General features: G+C 44.3%; 4 non-coding genes across 4 annotated transcripts; all 4 read left to right on the top strand.

Annotated features, from left to right (window-relative positions):
• Positions 1 to 1,447: 1,447 nt before the first annotated feature.
• Positions 1,448 to 1,587, top strand: LOC141168073 (U4 spliceosomal RNA). The gene has a single exon (XR_012251827.1). It is a non-coding gene; the product is annotated as a U4 spliceosomal RNA (small nuclear RNA).
• A 2,001-nt stretch (positions 1,588 to 3,588) lies between these two features.
• TRNAK-UUU (transfer RNA lysine (anticodon UUU)) lies at positions 3,589 to 3,661 on the top strand. Its single transcript has one exon. It is a non-coding gene; the product is annotated as a tRNA-Lys (tRNA).
• A 2,426-nt stretch (positions 3,662 to 6,087) lies between these two features.
• TRNAK-UUU (transfer RNA lysine (anticodon UUU)) lies at positions 6,088 to 6,160 on the top strand. The gene has a single exon. It is a non-coding gene; the product is annotated as a tRNA-Lys (tRNA).
• Positions 6,161 to 6,848: 688 nt separating this feature from the next.
• Positions 6,849 to 6,988, top strand: LOC141168104 (U4 spliceosomal RNA). The gene has a single exon (XR_012251855.1). It is a non-coding gene; the product is annotated as a U4 spliceosomal RNA (small nuclear RNA).
• Positions 6,989 to 13,461: the final 6,473 nt, after the last annotated feature.

Here is a 13,461-nt window from a genome sequence, read left to right as displayed (position 1 = left end):
ACAATCCGCATGTACAATCCGCATGTACAATCCACATGTACAATCCGCATGCACAATCCGCATGTACAATCCGCATGTACAATCCGCATGTACAATCCACATGTACAATCCGCATGCACAATCCGCATGTACAATCCACATGTACAATCCGCATGTACAATCCGCATGTACAATCCGCATGTACAATCCGCATGTACAATCCCCATGTACAATCCGCATGTACAATCCGCATGCACAATCCGCATGTACAATCCGCATGCACAATCCGCATGCACAATCCGCATGTACAATCCGCATGCATAATCTGCATGTACAATCCACATGTAGAATCCGCATGCACAATCCGCACGTAGAATCCGCATGCACCATCCGCATGCACAATCCCCATGTACAATCCGCATGTACAATCCACATGTACAATCCACATGTACAATCCGCATGCACAATCCGCATGCACAATCCGCATGCACAATCCCCATGTACAATCCGCATGTACAATCCGCATGTACAATCCGCATGCGTTTTTTCTGCCAGGGAGATGCAGAAACGCTCAGGAAAAAATCCGGAGCATTCTGCATCATGGGCACATAGCCTTAGGCGGCATTCAGTCACTATTTGGTGTTATTATGTGGTGATGGTATGGCGGTATTCAGTCACTATCTGGTGTTATTATGTAGTGATGGTATGGCGGTATTCAGTCACTATTTAGTGTTATTATGTGGTGATGGTATGGCGGTATTCAGTCACTATCTGGTGTTATTATGTGGTGATTGTATGGCGGCATTCAGTCACTATTTGGAGTTATTATGTGGTGATAGTATGGCGGTATTCAGTCACTATCTGGTGTGATATAGTTATACTATGGCGGTATTCAGTCACTATCTGGTGTTATTATGTAGTGATGGTATGGTGGTATTCAGTCACTATTTAGTGTTATTATGTGGTGATGGTATGGCGGTATTCAGTCACTATCTGGTGTTATTATGTGGTGATGGTATGGCGGTATTCAGTCACTATTTAGTGCTATTATGTGGTGATGGTATGGCGGTATTCAGTCACTTTCTGGTGTTATTATGTGGTGATGGTATGGCGGTATTCAGTCACTATTTACTGTTATTATGTGGTGATGGTATGGCGGTATTCAGTCACTATCTGGTGTTGTTATGTGGTGATGGTATGGCGGTATTCAGTCACTATCTGGTGTTATTATGTGGTGATGATATGACGGTATTCAGTTATTGAAGAGCAGTCAGATGGAGGATAAACCCTCTCCCCTCCCCCAGCATGGGGGGCCTTTCTTTCTTCCATTACAGATTTAAGGGAGGGGCGTTACTAGCATATCCACTCCCAGAATCCTTTGCTCCCACAGCCCCCTAATGACTTTGTCTCTCCTCAGTGTAGACAGAGCCCCAGATCCGGAGGCCGCAGCTCCTCACAGATGGCCTCCAGCTTTGCGCAGTGGTAGTATCATAGCCCATGAGGTTTATCCGAGGCATGATTATTGCTAGTTGAAAACTTTTCCCAATACCCCGCCATGAGGGCTCGTAATACAGTCAGCATGGCAATTTTTGACAGTCTCCCAGGAGACTGAATAATGGTGTTAGTATTAAAAGAAGTGCTTATGGGAGATAATTACGTGTATACAGTTGTATTGGAGCCGTATGTTACATGTGTCGGGCTGAGAATTATAAGTAACATTTCACTTCCCTGAGGACAAGAGAATCAGCAAAGAAACGTGCGGGATCAATTACAGGATTACTATCTAGTCAGCTGCTTCCCCGGAGATTTCTCCATATAGTCATGTTATATATTTTTGTGTTATCATGTAGTCATGGTATGGCTAGGGTGTTGGCACCCTTGAAATTGTTCCAGAAGCTGCAGTATTTCTCAGAACATTATTATAATTCCCCGTGTTTTGTTCTACACGTGTTTGTTTCCTTTGTGAGTGTTGGAACAACGCAAAAAAAAACAGAGAAGAAAAGGCAAATTGGACATAATTTTACACAAAACCCCAATAATGGGTCGCACAAAATTGTTGGCGCCTTCAACTTAATATTTGGTTTCACCCTTTGGAATAAATATCTGCAATCTGTCGCTTCCTATAACCATCAGCTTCTTACACCTCTCACCTGGAATCTTGGACTCTTCTTTTGCAAATTGCTCCAGGTCTCTCATATGTGAAGGCGTCTTCTCCCAACAGCAATTGTAAGATCTCTCCACAGGTGATCAATGGGATCTAGATCCGGACTCATTACTGACCACTTCAGAACTCTCCAACACTTTGTTTCCATTCATTTCTGGGGGTTTCTTGAAGTATGTTTGGGATCATTGTCCTGCTGGAAGACCCATGACCTAGGATGCAATCCCGGCTTTCTGACACCGGGCAATACATTGTGACCCAAAATCCTTTGGTAATCCTCAGATTCCATAATACCTTGCACACAGTAAATCACCCAGTTCCAGAGGCAGCAAAACAACCCCAAAACATCTTTGAACCTCCACCATATTTGACTCTAGGCACTGTGTTGTTTTCTTTGTAGGTCTCATTCTGTTTTCGGTAAACAGTAGAATGATGTGCTTTACCAAAAAGCTCTATCTTGGTCTCATTCATAAAATGCTTTCCCAGAAGGATTTTGGCTTACTCGCATACTATTTGGTCTAGCTTTTTTATGTCTCTAGGTCAGCAGGGGAGTCCTCCTGGATCTCCCACCATAGCGTTTCATTTCATTCAAATGTCGGTGGATAGCTCGCGCTGACACTGATACACCCTCAGCTTGCAGGACAGCTTGAATTTCTTTGGAACCTGACTGGGGCTCCTTTTCCCAGGACTATCCTGCGTTGCAACCTTTCAGCAATTTTTCTCTGCCGTACACGTCCAGGGAGATTAGCTACAGTGCTATGGGTTGTAAACTTCTTGATTATGTTGTGCACCGTGGACAAAGGAACATCAAGATCTCTCAAGATTGACTTGTAACCTTGAAATTGTTGATATTTTTCAACAATTTTGGTCCTCAAGTCCTCAGACAGTTCTCGTCTCCTCTTTCTGTTCTCCATGCTTAGTATGGCACACACAGATACACAATGTAAAGATTGAGTCAACGTCTTCTCTTCTTTTTTATCTGGTTTCAGGTGTGATTTTCATATTGCCCACGCCTTTAACTTGCCACAGGTGACTTTGTCCAGTCCCTGATGTCATCCTCTCCCACCGCCCAAGTCATTATAAGTCCCTGATGATGTCCTCTCCCCAATTCAAACGTTATGTCTTATGAGATCATCTCTGCATTGCTGGACAAGTCTGGAATACAGAAGTGAATTTTTTTTCCAGCACGTGGAAACCAATGGACAGTATGAATAGTTGGAAGTGGTGATAATGTGTAACCCGAAAAGAGGAGCAGATGGCCGATAATTCAGGAGAAAGTCATTGTGTCAGAATGTGTGCACAGGTGGTGATACTGTGTAACTGGAAAGAAAAGCAGAAAGCAGATAGTTGTAGGAGAAAGTGTGTGTGTGATACTATGTAACCAGAAAGGAGGAGCAGACGGCCGATAATACTGGAGAAAGTCATTGTGTCAGAGATCATGTACAGAAGCCCAGATAGCTCAGTCGGTAGAGCATCAGACTTTTAATCTGAGGGTCCAGGGTTCAAGTCCCTGTTCAGGCAGAAGCTTTTAACAAAGAGGTTATTTCATAAGGATATAAGAGACCTAGAGAAGGACTAATGATGGAGACAATTCAGGAAAAAATCATGGTTACCATAATTCTTTTGATTTTGGACAGTCTTGGGTGGTGACCATGTTTTCCTTAGCTGCTCTCTTGTCGCCAACAACAGGCGATCACTGATAATGTAATGTACTAGAACATAAGTGAGGGCTCGTTACATATTCCACATAGTAGGAACTTGTGGACAGTCTGTATAGAGGGACTATATGGCGGTATTCAGTCCCTATTTGGTGTTATTATATGGTCTTGGTATGGAAGTAATCAGTCACTATTTGACAATATAATGTGGTCACGGGATGGCGGTTTTAGGTGAGTATTGGTTTAATCATGTGTTCCTGGTATAACCGTAATCAAAATTAAAAGCAAAGCCACAGTAAGAGGAATTAGAATCCGCCCCTCCCCCCAAATTTAATTTTGGGGGGAATTTACAATTATGTGTTTATAGTATGGTGGTTTTCAGTCACTATTTTTAGTTCTTATCACTATAAGTCCCTCCCCATCCCCCAAATCATTATAAGCCTCTGATAGCAGCCTCTCCCACCCACAATTGATTACAGCTCCCTGTATAGTGTCCTCTTCCACCCCTAGTTCATAATATATCCCTGATAGTGTCCACTCCCAGACCCCAATCCGTTATGAGTCCGTTTGGGTATCCTCCCCAACGTCAATTCATTATAAGTCCCTGTATAGCATCTTCTCTAACCAACTAATTCATTAAAAGTCCATGATGACGTCCTCCTCCTTTTTCTCCCAATTCAATATAAGTCCCTGATAGTGACGCGCCCCCTGGGCCGTGTGGGGAACCCAGAACTGGGCCTTTTAGTGGATGCTGGGGGTTGTAGTCACCGTGGCGGTGACCCAGTCCCGTGGATCAGAGTGGTCAAACCAGTGGCAGTGTATTAATGTGTTTTTTATGATTATTAAATGTCCGACTACGCCACCTGTGGATTGCAGTTAGGAGGAACCGCCGCTGCTGGGCAGGCCGCTGAGGCTGATGAGGTGTGCAGCTAGATGGTGTGACTCCCCACAGGAAGAGTATTGCCTCAGGGCAGCGTGAGTGGATGATGAGAGTTGTGGTGCAAGGGCGCAGCAGAAACGACTCAGAGTCTTTGCAGTGCAGTCCAGGGTCTTTACTCATAGTTGTTAATCCAGATTATTATGGCCGGTCATAATCTCCCGCGTCGTACTGTGTTCGCCAAGTGAGGGGCTCGGCCGACTCCCAGATATCTTTGGAGTACTTATCAGGACCCCCTTCATGTGTCCTTTCTCTGGCTCTTCGTGCTTCACACCTTACACCGCTTCTGTCCAGCTGCCTCGGGTCTTGGCGGGCGACGTGTGTTCCGTTCCCTGGACCCTATGTGGTCCCTTCCTAGCGTGGACTGTGAGGGGCTGTGACACATGCAATGCCACAGCCTCCGGTGACTAGCTGAGTGTGGTTTCTGCCTCCACTAGTTAAGGGAACCGGTTCCCTGTCTTGGCCTGACCACCCTACCTCCAGGTAGCGGCGGGCGTATGGCCGGCTTGCTGCATGGCCCGTACCTCTGGGGTCCCTTCTTCTCCTGGAGCCTTTCCTGCTCCCTCTCATCTCTGCTCTTTCTCTTCTCAGTCTTGGGCCTCTCAGGCTAGGCTCGCCTCCTGGAGCAGAGCTCCACAGAGCCCTTCTCTGTCAGTGCTCCCCTCTGACTGAACACACTTCCTAAGATGGCTCCCCTCTTTATACTCCTACTCAGTGCACCCAGGATCTGCACTCTCCACCCACACACCACAGGGTTCCCCCTTTCCTAGGTGACCCCTCCCCACTCCTGCCAGGGATCAGGGACAATTGTGCTCTCCCGTGGGAGCATTGTCGCCCTGTCCCCCGGAAATGTGGTGTAATGCATGCAGGTGTCAGGGTCCTGAGCCATACTCCATCCTTACCTGAGAGTGAGATATCGCACATCTGGGTGAGATGCAATACCTCTGTAGCGACCGAACCCTCTGGGTGCTACACTAGCGTCCGTCCTCACTCTCCAGTTTATTATAAGTCTCTAATATCATCCTCCCCTACCCCCAAGTCATTACAAGTCCCTGATAGCGTCCGACCTCACTCTCCAGTTTATTATAAGTCTCTAATATCATCCTGTCCCATCCACAAGTCATTACAAGTCCCTGATGGCGTCCTCCCTCCAATTCAATCGTTGCCTCTTATGGGATCATCTCTGCATTGCTGGACAGGTCTGGAATACAGAAGAGACGGTTCCCTTCCAGGACGTAGAAACCAATGGACAGAACGTATAGTGGTGAGTGGTGATAGTCTGTAACCAGAAAGGAGGAGCAGACGGCCGATAATACAGGAGAAAGTCATTGTGTCAGAGATCATGTACAGAAGCCCGGATAGCTCAGTCGGTAGAGCATCAGACTTTTAATCTGAGGGTCCAGGGTTCAAGTCCCTGTTCAGGTGGAAGCTTTTAATAAAGATGATACCAATAAACGCTATTTCTAAAGGATATAATAGACCTAGGGAAGAACAAATGATGGCGACTGTTCAAGAAAATATCACGGTTACTGTAATATCTTTGATTCCAGTTAGTTTTGTTCTCCTTAGCTGCACTTTTGGCGCCAACAACAGGCGATCACTGGTAATGTAATATAGGAACTTGTGAACAGTCTGTATAGAGGGCACTATATGGCGGTATTCAGTCACTATTTAGTATTATAATGTGGTGATGGTATGGCGGTATTTAATCACTATTTTCTGTTATTATGTGCTGATGGTTTGGCGGTTATAAGTCACTATTTGTTATTATATGGTCACAGCATGACAGTATTGCTTCTCTTCTTGCGCCATCATCAGGAAGTTCCTGGTAATGCAATCCTGTAACACATAAGTGAAGGTTCCCCCAGGACGCAGGAGCTGACAGTCTGTATAGCAGGAGGTGGTGACACTATGGTCAGATGGAGGATAAACCCTCTCCCCTCCCCCAGCCTGAGGGGCTTTTCTTTCTTCCATTACAGATTTAGGGGAGGGGTGTTATTAGCATATCCACTCCCAGAATCCTTTGCTCCCACAGCCCCCTAATGACTTTGTCTCTCCTCAGTGTAGACAGAGCCCCAGATCCGGAGGCCGCAGCTCCTCACAGATGGCCTCCAGCTTTGCGCAGTGGCAGTATCATAGCCCATGAGGTTTATCCGAGGCGTGATTATTGCTAGTTGAAAACTTTTCCCAATACCCCGCCATGAGGGCTCGTAATACAGTCAGCATGGCAATTTTTGACAGTCTCCCAGGAGGCTGAATAGGTGGTTGAGATAGATCTGAATCGGCCATGTGCTGTAGGATCAATATTCTAGAAATTACAACATTTCAGGTATATTTTTATGCCAATGAGAACTTGTTCCATGCAGGAAGAATTATATATATATATATATATATATACAGTGCTGGCCAAAAGTATTGGCACCCCTGCAATTCTGTCAGATAATACTCAGTTTCTTCCTGAAACTAATTGCAATCACAAATTCTTTGGTATTATTCTCTTCATTTAATTTGCTTGCAAGGAAAAAACACAAAAGAGAATGAAGCAAAAATCAATCATTGATCATTTCACACAAAACTCCAAAAAAGGGCCGGACAAAAGTATTGGCACCCTCAGCCTAATACTTGGTTGCACAACCTTTAGCCAAAATAACTGCGAACAACCGCTTCCGGTAACCATCAATGAGTTTCTTACAATGCTCTGCTGGAATTGTAGACCATTCTTCTTTGGCAAACTGCTCCAGGTCCCTGATATTTGAAGGGTGCCTTCTCCAAACTGCCATTTTGAGATCTCTCCACAGGTGTTCTATAGGATTCAGGTCTGGACTCATTTCTGGCCACCTTAGAAGTCTCCAGTGCTTTCTCTCAAACCATTTTATAGTGCTTTTGGAAGTGTGTTTTGGGTCATTGTCCTGCTGGAAGACCCATGACCTCTGAGGGAGACCCAGCTTTCTCACACTGGGCCCTACATTATGTTGCAAAATTTGTTGGTAGTCTTCAGACTTCATAATGCCATGCACACGGTCAAGCAGTCCAGTGCCAGAGGCAGCAAAGCAACCCCAAAACATCAGGGAACCTCCGCCATGTTTGACTGTAGGGACCGTGTTCTTTTCTTTGAATGCCTCTTTTTTTTCCTGTACACTCTATGCTGATGCTTTTTGCCAAAAAGCTCTACTTTTGTCTCATCTGACCAGAGAACATTCTTCCAAAACGTTTTAGGCTTTCTCAGGTAAGTTTTGGCAAACTCCAGCCTGGCTTTTTTATGTCTCGGGGTAAGAAGTGGGGTCTTCCTGGGTATCCTACCATACAGTCCCTTTTCATTCAGATGTCGACGGATAGTACGGGTTGACACTGTCGTACCCTCGGACTGCAGGGCAGCTTGAACTTGTTTGGATGTTAGTCGAGATTCTTTATCCACCATCCGCACAATCTTGCGTTGAAATCTCTCGTCAATTTTTCTTTTCCGTCCACATCTAGGGAGGTTAGCCACAGTGCCATGGGCTTTAAACTTCTTGATGACACTGCGCACGGAAGACACAGGAACATTCAGGTCTTTGGAGATGGACTTGTAGCCTTGAGATTGCTCATGCTTCCTCACAATTTGGTTTCTCAAGTCCTCAGGCAGTTCTTTGGTCTTCTTTCTTTTCTCCATGCTCAATGTGGTACACAGAAGGACACAGGACAGAGGTTGAGTCAACTTTAATCCATGTTAACTGGCTGCAAGTGTGATTTAGTTATTGCCAACACCTGTTAGGTGCCACAGGTAAGTTACAGGTGCTGTTAATTACACGAATTAGAGAAGCATCACATGATTTTTCAAAGGGTGCCAATACTTTTGCCCACCCCCTTTTTTAGGTTTGGTGTGGAATTATATCCAATTTGGCTTTAGGACAATTCTTTTTGTGTTTTTTTCATTGAAGACAAATTAAATGAAGAGAATAATACCAACGAATTTGTGATTGCAATCATTTTCAGGAAGAAACTGAGTACTATCTGACAGAATTGCAGGGGTGCCAATACTTTTGGCCAGCACTGTATATATATCTGTGTGTATAAAGATCAAACACCCACTTTTCCAAAAATAAATAAAAAATTAACACATTTGTTATCGCTGGGTACATATATAAAATACTATTTATTATATACGGCGTGCACCAAAACAGAAGAAAGTGTAAATGGCAAATTCTCTGGGATTTTTTTGGTCACCTCCCAAAATATGATGGAATAATAAGAGATAAAAAAAGTCATATAGACCCCAAAATAGTACTGATAGTATATGTGTATATATATACATATCAGAAAATGTAAAACAATACATGAAAAAATTCTATATATTCTGTACATATGTGTGTGTATATATATATATATTTATATTTATTTATATGAATATATAATTAGAAAAATACAGGTGCAGCACTAGCAAAGTTATTACAAAAACAATTGGGTGCTAAATACGCCTTACAGGCAAAACCAAACCTCAAGACGTCCAGCAAAGACAAAGGCAGCGCTCCATAGTCCAATATAGGGGGATTTATTGACCCATCACGTCAGGGCAACGTTTCGTTCAAAATGTGAAACTTTTTCCAGCTTGAAAAAGTTTGCCCTATATTGAACAATGGAGTGCTGCTGCCTTTGTCTTTTTTGGATATATATGTATATATAAATATATTTTTATTTCTTCTTTAAATATTATAAATATTAGATATGAACATTTTTTGAAAAATCTAAAAAATGTTAAAGATTATATATATATATATATATATATATATATATGCACATAATTTTTATTTTTTCTTTAAATATTATAATATATATTTAAATATATGTATATAAAATGATATATATATAATATGTATTTAAATATAGATATGATATGTATATCTATTTTTTTCTTCTTAAACTGAGAAAATACGATTTATTTAAATATATTTATTCAATATATACCGTATATTCCGGCGTATAAGACGACTTTTGAAGACTGAAAAATCTTCTGTCTAGTCTGGGGTCGTCTTATACGCCGGTAATGTTTTTGAACTTTCAGAAATTGACATGCGGGGATACTCTGGGGGTGTTAATAAGCTGCCGTGGCCGTATCTCTGCCATGTGGGAGTTAATACAAGGTGGAGGGAGTTAAAATACGGCGGCGGTAGGTCCAGACAGTCAGCGCTTCTGTGCTGAAACTGACACATCGCTGCGCTGTGTCTTCTCAGGCCTGGGACACAGCGCAGCGTATTTCCAGCAGCGGAGACAGACAGAACCTAGCGAACTTTTCTGACACATCGCAGTGTCTTCCCAGCTCCGGACACAGCGCAGGGCTTCTGTGCCGACAGCTTTCACTTGTCACAGAAGCGCTGCGCTGTGTCCGGAGCTGGGAAGTTTTAAACAATCACACAGCCCCATACTGCTTCCCCGCAGCCTCCCACCCAGATCCTCCGCTCCCCTCGCCACCTCCCATCCCGATCGTAAGTTAGAACCGGGCGGGGAGCGCAGCACCAAGGAGCGGGGAGCGAAGGACCCGGGCGGGGAAGCCGGCAGTGAAAAGACTTCACCGCCGGCTTTCCCGTTCTGTGCTGCGCTTTCCCGCCGGTTATTTCAAATGAACAGCTCAGGTATCAGGTGATGCCGATCAGCTGTTCATTTGAAGTCGCCGCGGTGCCCTCAGAGGGTTCATGTGAGTTCATGCTTCACTGCATTGCATGAACTCACATGAACTTTCCCACGGTCTCACAGGTCAGCCTCACCTCCCAGAACCGTCATGATTGGTGTGTGCGGGTGTCTGTGCGTGTGTCTGCGAGTGTGTGTGGGGTGTCTGTGCGATGTCTGCGGGTGTGTGCGGTGTCTGTGAGATGTCTGCGAGTGTGTGCGGGTGTGCGCGGTGTCTGTGCGATGTGTCTGTGCGATGTCTGCGAGTGTGTGCGGGATGCGCCATTTCTGGGGCGGCTGACGGCTGGTGTTTCTAGCCTGGGAGGGGGCCAATATTCATGGCACCCTTCCTGGGCTATTAATATCAGCCCCCAGCTGTCTGCCTAGCCTTTGCTAGCTATTAAAATGGGGGGACCCCACGTCATTTTTTTGGGGGGGTCCCCCATTTTAATAGCTAGTAAAGGCTAGGTATTCAGCTGGGGGCTGATATTAGTAGCCTGGGAAGCTCCGTGGGTATTACCCTCTTCCCAGGCTTCAAACATCTGCCCCAGCCGTCTGCTTAACCTCCGCTAGAGACTAAAATTAAGGGGAACCCCACGCCAATTTTTTTTAAAATAAATCCTTTATTTTAACACTAAATGACAAGTACAGTAATCAACACTGTCACTGTACTTCATATATATGTGACTGACATGTTTCTATCTATCTAATGTATGTATGATTCTCTATTCCTTCTATTCTAAATTGTCGGGTACAGATGCTGAATTGCCGGCCGGCTTTTTTAAAGAGACGGTGCATGAAAACACTATTATTTTTTTAAATAAATCCTTTACACTAAATGACAAGTACAGTAACCAACACTGTCACTGTACTTCATATATATGTGACTGACATATTTCTATCTATCTAATCTATGTGTGAAGCTCTATTCTTTCTGTTGTAAATTGTCGGGTACCGGTGTATGCCGCTGATGAAAATGGATGATAGTAATGTTGTTGTTGTATGCCTTATGTTTATGAGTGACAGTTTTCCTGCTATATACCTGCATGTCATAAGAATTTAAATTAAAAAAGGACCATGTTAAATTCAAATCTGTTTTTTTTTTAATTTTTACCGGTGTTTGGTATGCGTTGGAAAAGGGGTAGTCCTATACGGTGAATATATCCTAAACTCTATATTTTAACAGGAAAGTAGGGGGGGTCGTCTTATACGCCGGAATATACGGTATATAATTTTAATTTTTTTCTTTAAATGTCTTTGATTTTTTTTCAGTCCCTTCGGGGTTTAACCCTGCGATTGCCTGATATAAGAGACCCGCAGCTGCTCCGTACATCATGGATCGCACCCAGACTGTGGACCGCAGATTTGTGAAACCGGTCTTAGATAAACCTTTCCTCTGGACGGAGCTCCGCCGTTATGGACGGGTCGTGTCTGGAATTACTGCTCAGCTTTATTTTAGTAAATGGAGCTCAGTTGCAATACCACACACAACCTGTGAACCGGAGTGGTGCTGTTTTTGGAAGAAAGCAGCCATGATTTCTAATACAGTACATGTTTGTAAAGCACTTTGGTTTTTTTTGGACAATGAAAAGTATTTATTAGGTGAAGTTTTCTGTACTTGTATGTACAAACATAGCGGTGACAGGGGCCTTCACTAGACCCCCGGCTGTCATGGTAACCCATCGGCACCATGCAATCACATTGCAGGAGTGGGTGGGAATTTGGGGGGTCGAGATGGGTGCAGACAAATCACGACTATTTACATGCCGCTGTCAGACATTGTCAGAGGGTTGAACAGCAGCGATCAGAGCTTGCACCGGTGGTTGTCTTTGTTTCCCATAGCAACCAATCACGGTCCGGATTTCATTTCTTACACAGCTCTGGTAAAATGAAAGCTGCTCTGTGATTGGTTGCTATGGACACCAAAGACTTTCATAGCAACTGTTTCTGTCTGGGGTCACACAGACTTTTCTGCAGAAAAAATAAATAAATGAAGAAAAACACTAAAAGTGTGTGATAAAAAAACAAAACCGCAAGTGATGGGGGAAGGGGAATCACAGACCCAACCTATGTTAGAGGACAGACCCCACAGGCAGAGAGGCGTGGTCTCTTTCGATGTACATGGAGCCTTTCAGCTGACTATGATCCGGTCTAATCACCTTAAAGGGGTTGTCCAGGACAGAAATCTTCAAAGTGTTTCCGAGGATAAACGTCTCTATGTCACCAGACTTCCTAATATCCAGCGCTGCCTTCCTGTCGCTTCCTCTGGTCTTTGTTGACAAGTTGCTGGCGAGACATCACAACTACAGAACGTGACCACTGCAGCCAATCACCAGACTGATGCCGACCTCAGTGATTGGCTGTAGTGGTCACAAGTTGTGGCATCACTGCTGCAGCCTCTTGACAGGACGGGAAGCAATGACAGACAGGCAGCTCGGAAGTATCGGGGGGTGAGGAAAACACAGTTTATTATTATTTTCACTGGGCGAGCCTACGGAGGTAGAAAACTTAATAATAGAAAAACCCTTTAAAAAGTTGAAAAAATACTCGCCTCCATACTTCATAAACAGCCAGTCACTGTACATCCTATTAGGCCGTACAGATGTGGGATCACTGCAGCCAGTCTATGATCACATTGGTCACTGCTATGGCTAGTGATTGGCTGCAGCGGTTACATTGTAAAATGGTTAAACAAAACTGTCTACACACCTTCTTATAAGAGACAGACTAAATATTATGCATTTTCTTTATGTTGCTGCCATGTTGGCGTTCCATTATGTTGGTCTTGTTGCACATAGTACAGGCTCTTTTTGCACATAGTACAGGCTCTTGTTGCTCTCATGTTATGTGTATGGTCCGAGCGGAAGTGACGGGGAACTGTGCAGAGATGGCGCTCGGCCTTGTGGCTCCAAATGGTATTACTGTGTGACTGCGTAGGTGACCCCTTGAACATCGGATGTTTCCTGCTACTCAGGATCAGTCATAGGGGGCACACAAAGCAGGCGGGAGCTGTGCACATCAGTAGTTATGGTGTGCAGCCTTAGGTCACTTACAGAGGGAACATAACCTCTGTGACTGACCCTGGC

Source organism: Phyllobates terribilis, unplaced genomic scaffold (genome assembly GCF_046119375.1).
Source record: "Phyllobates terribilis strain yellow unplaced genomic scaffold, ASM4611937v1 Scaffold_11__3_contigs__length_659146591, whole genome shotgun sequence".
In the NCBI taxonomy this organism is placed as follows: Eukaryota; Metazoa; Chordata; class Amphibia; order Anura; family Dendrobatidae; genus Phyllobates; species Phyllobates terribilis.
Note: the sequence above shows the minus strand (reverse complement) of the source record. Positions and strands in the feature narration are given on the sequence as shown.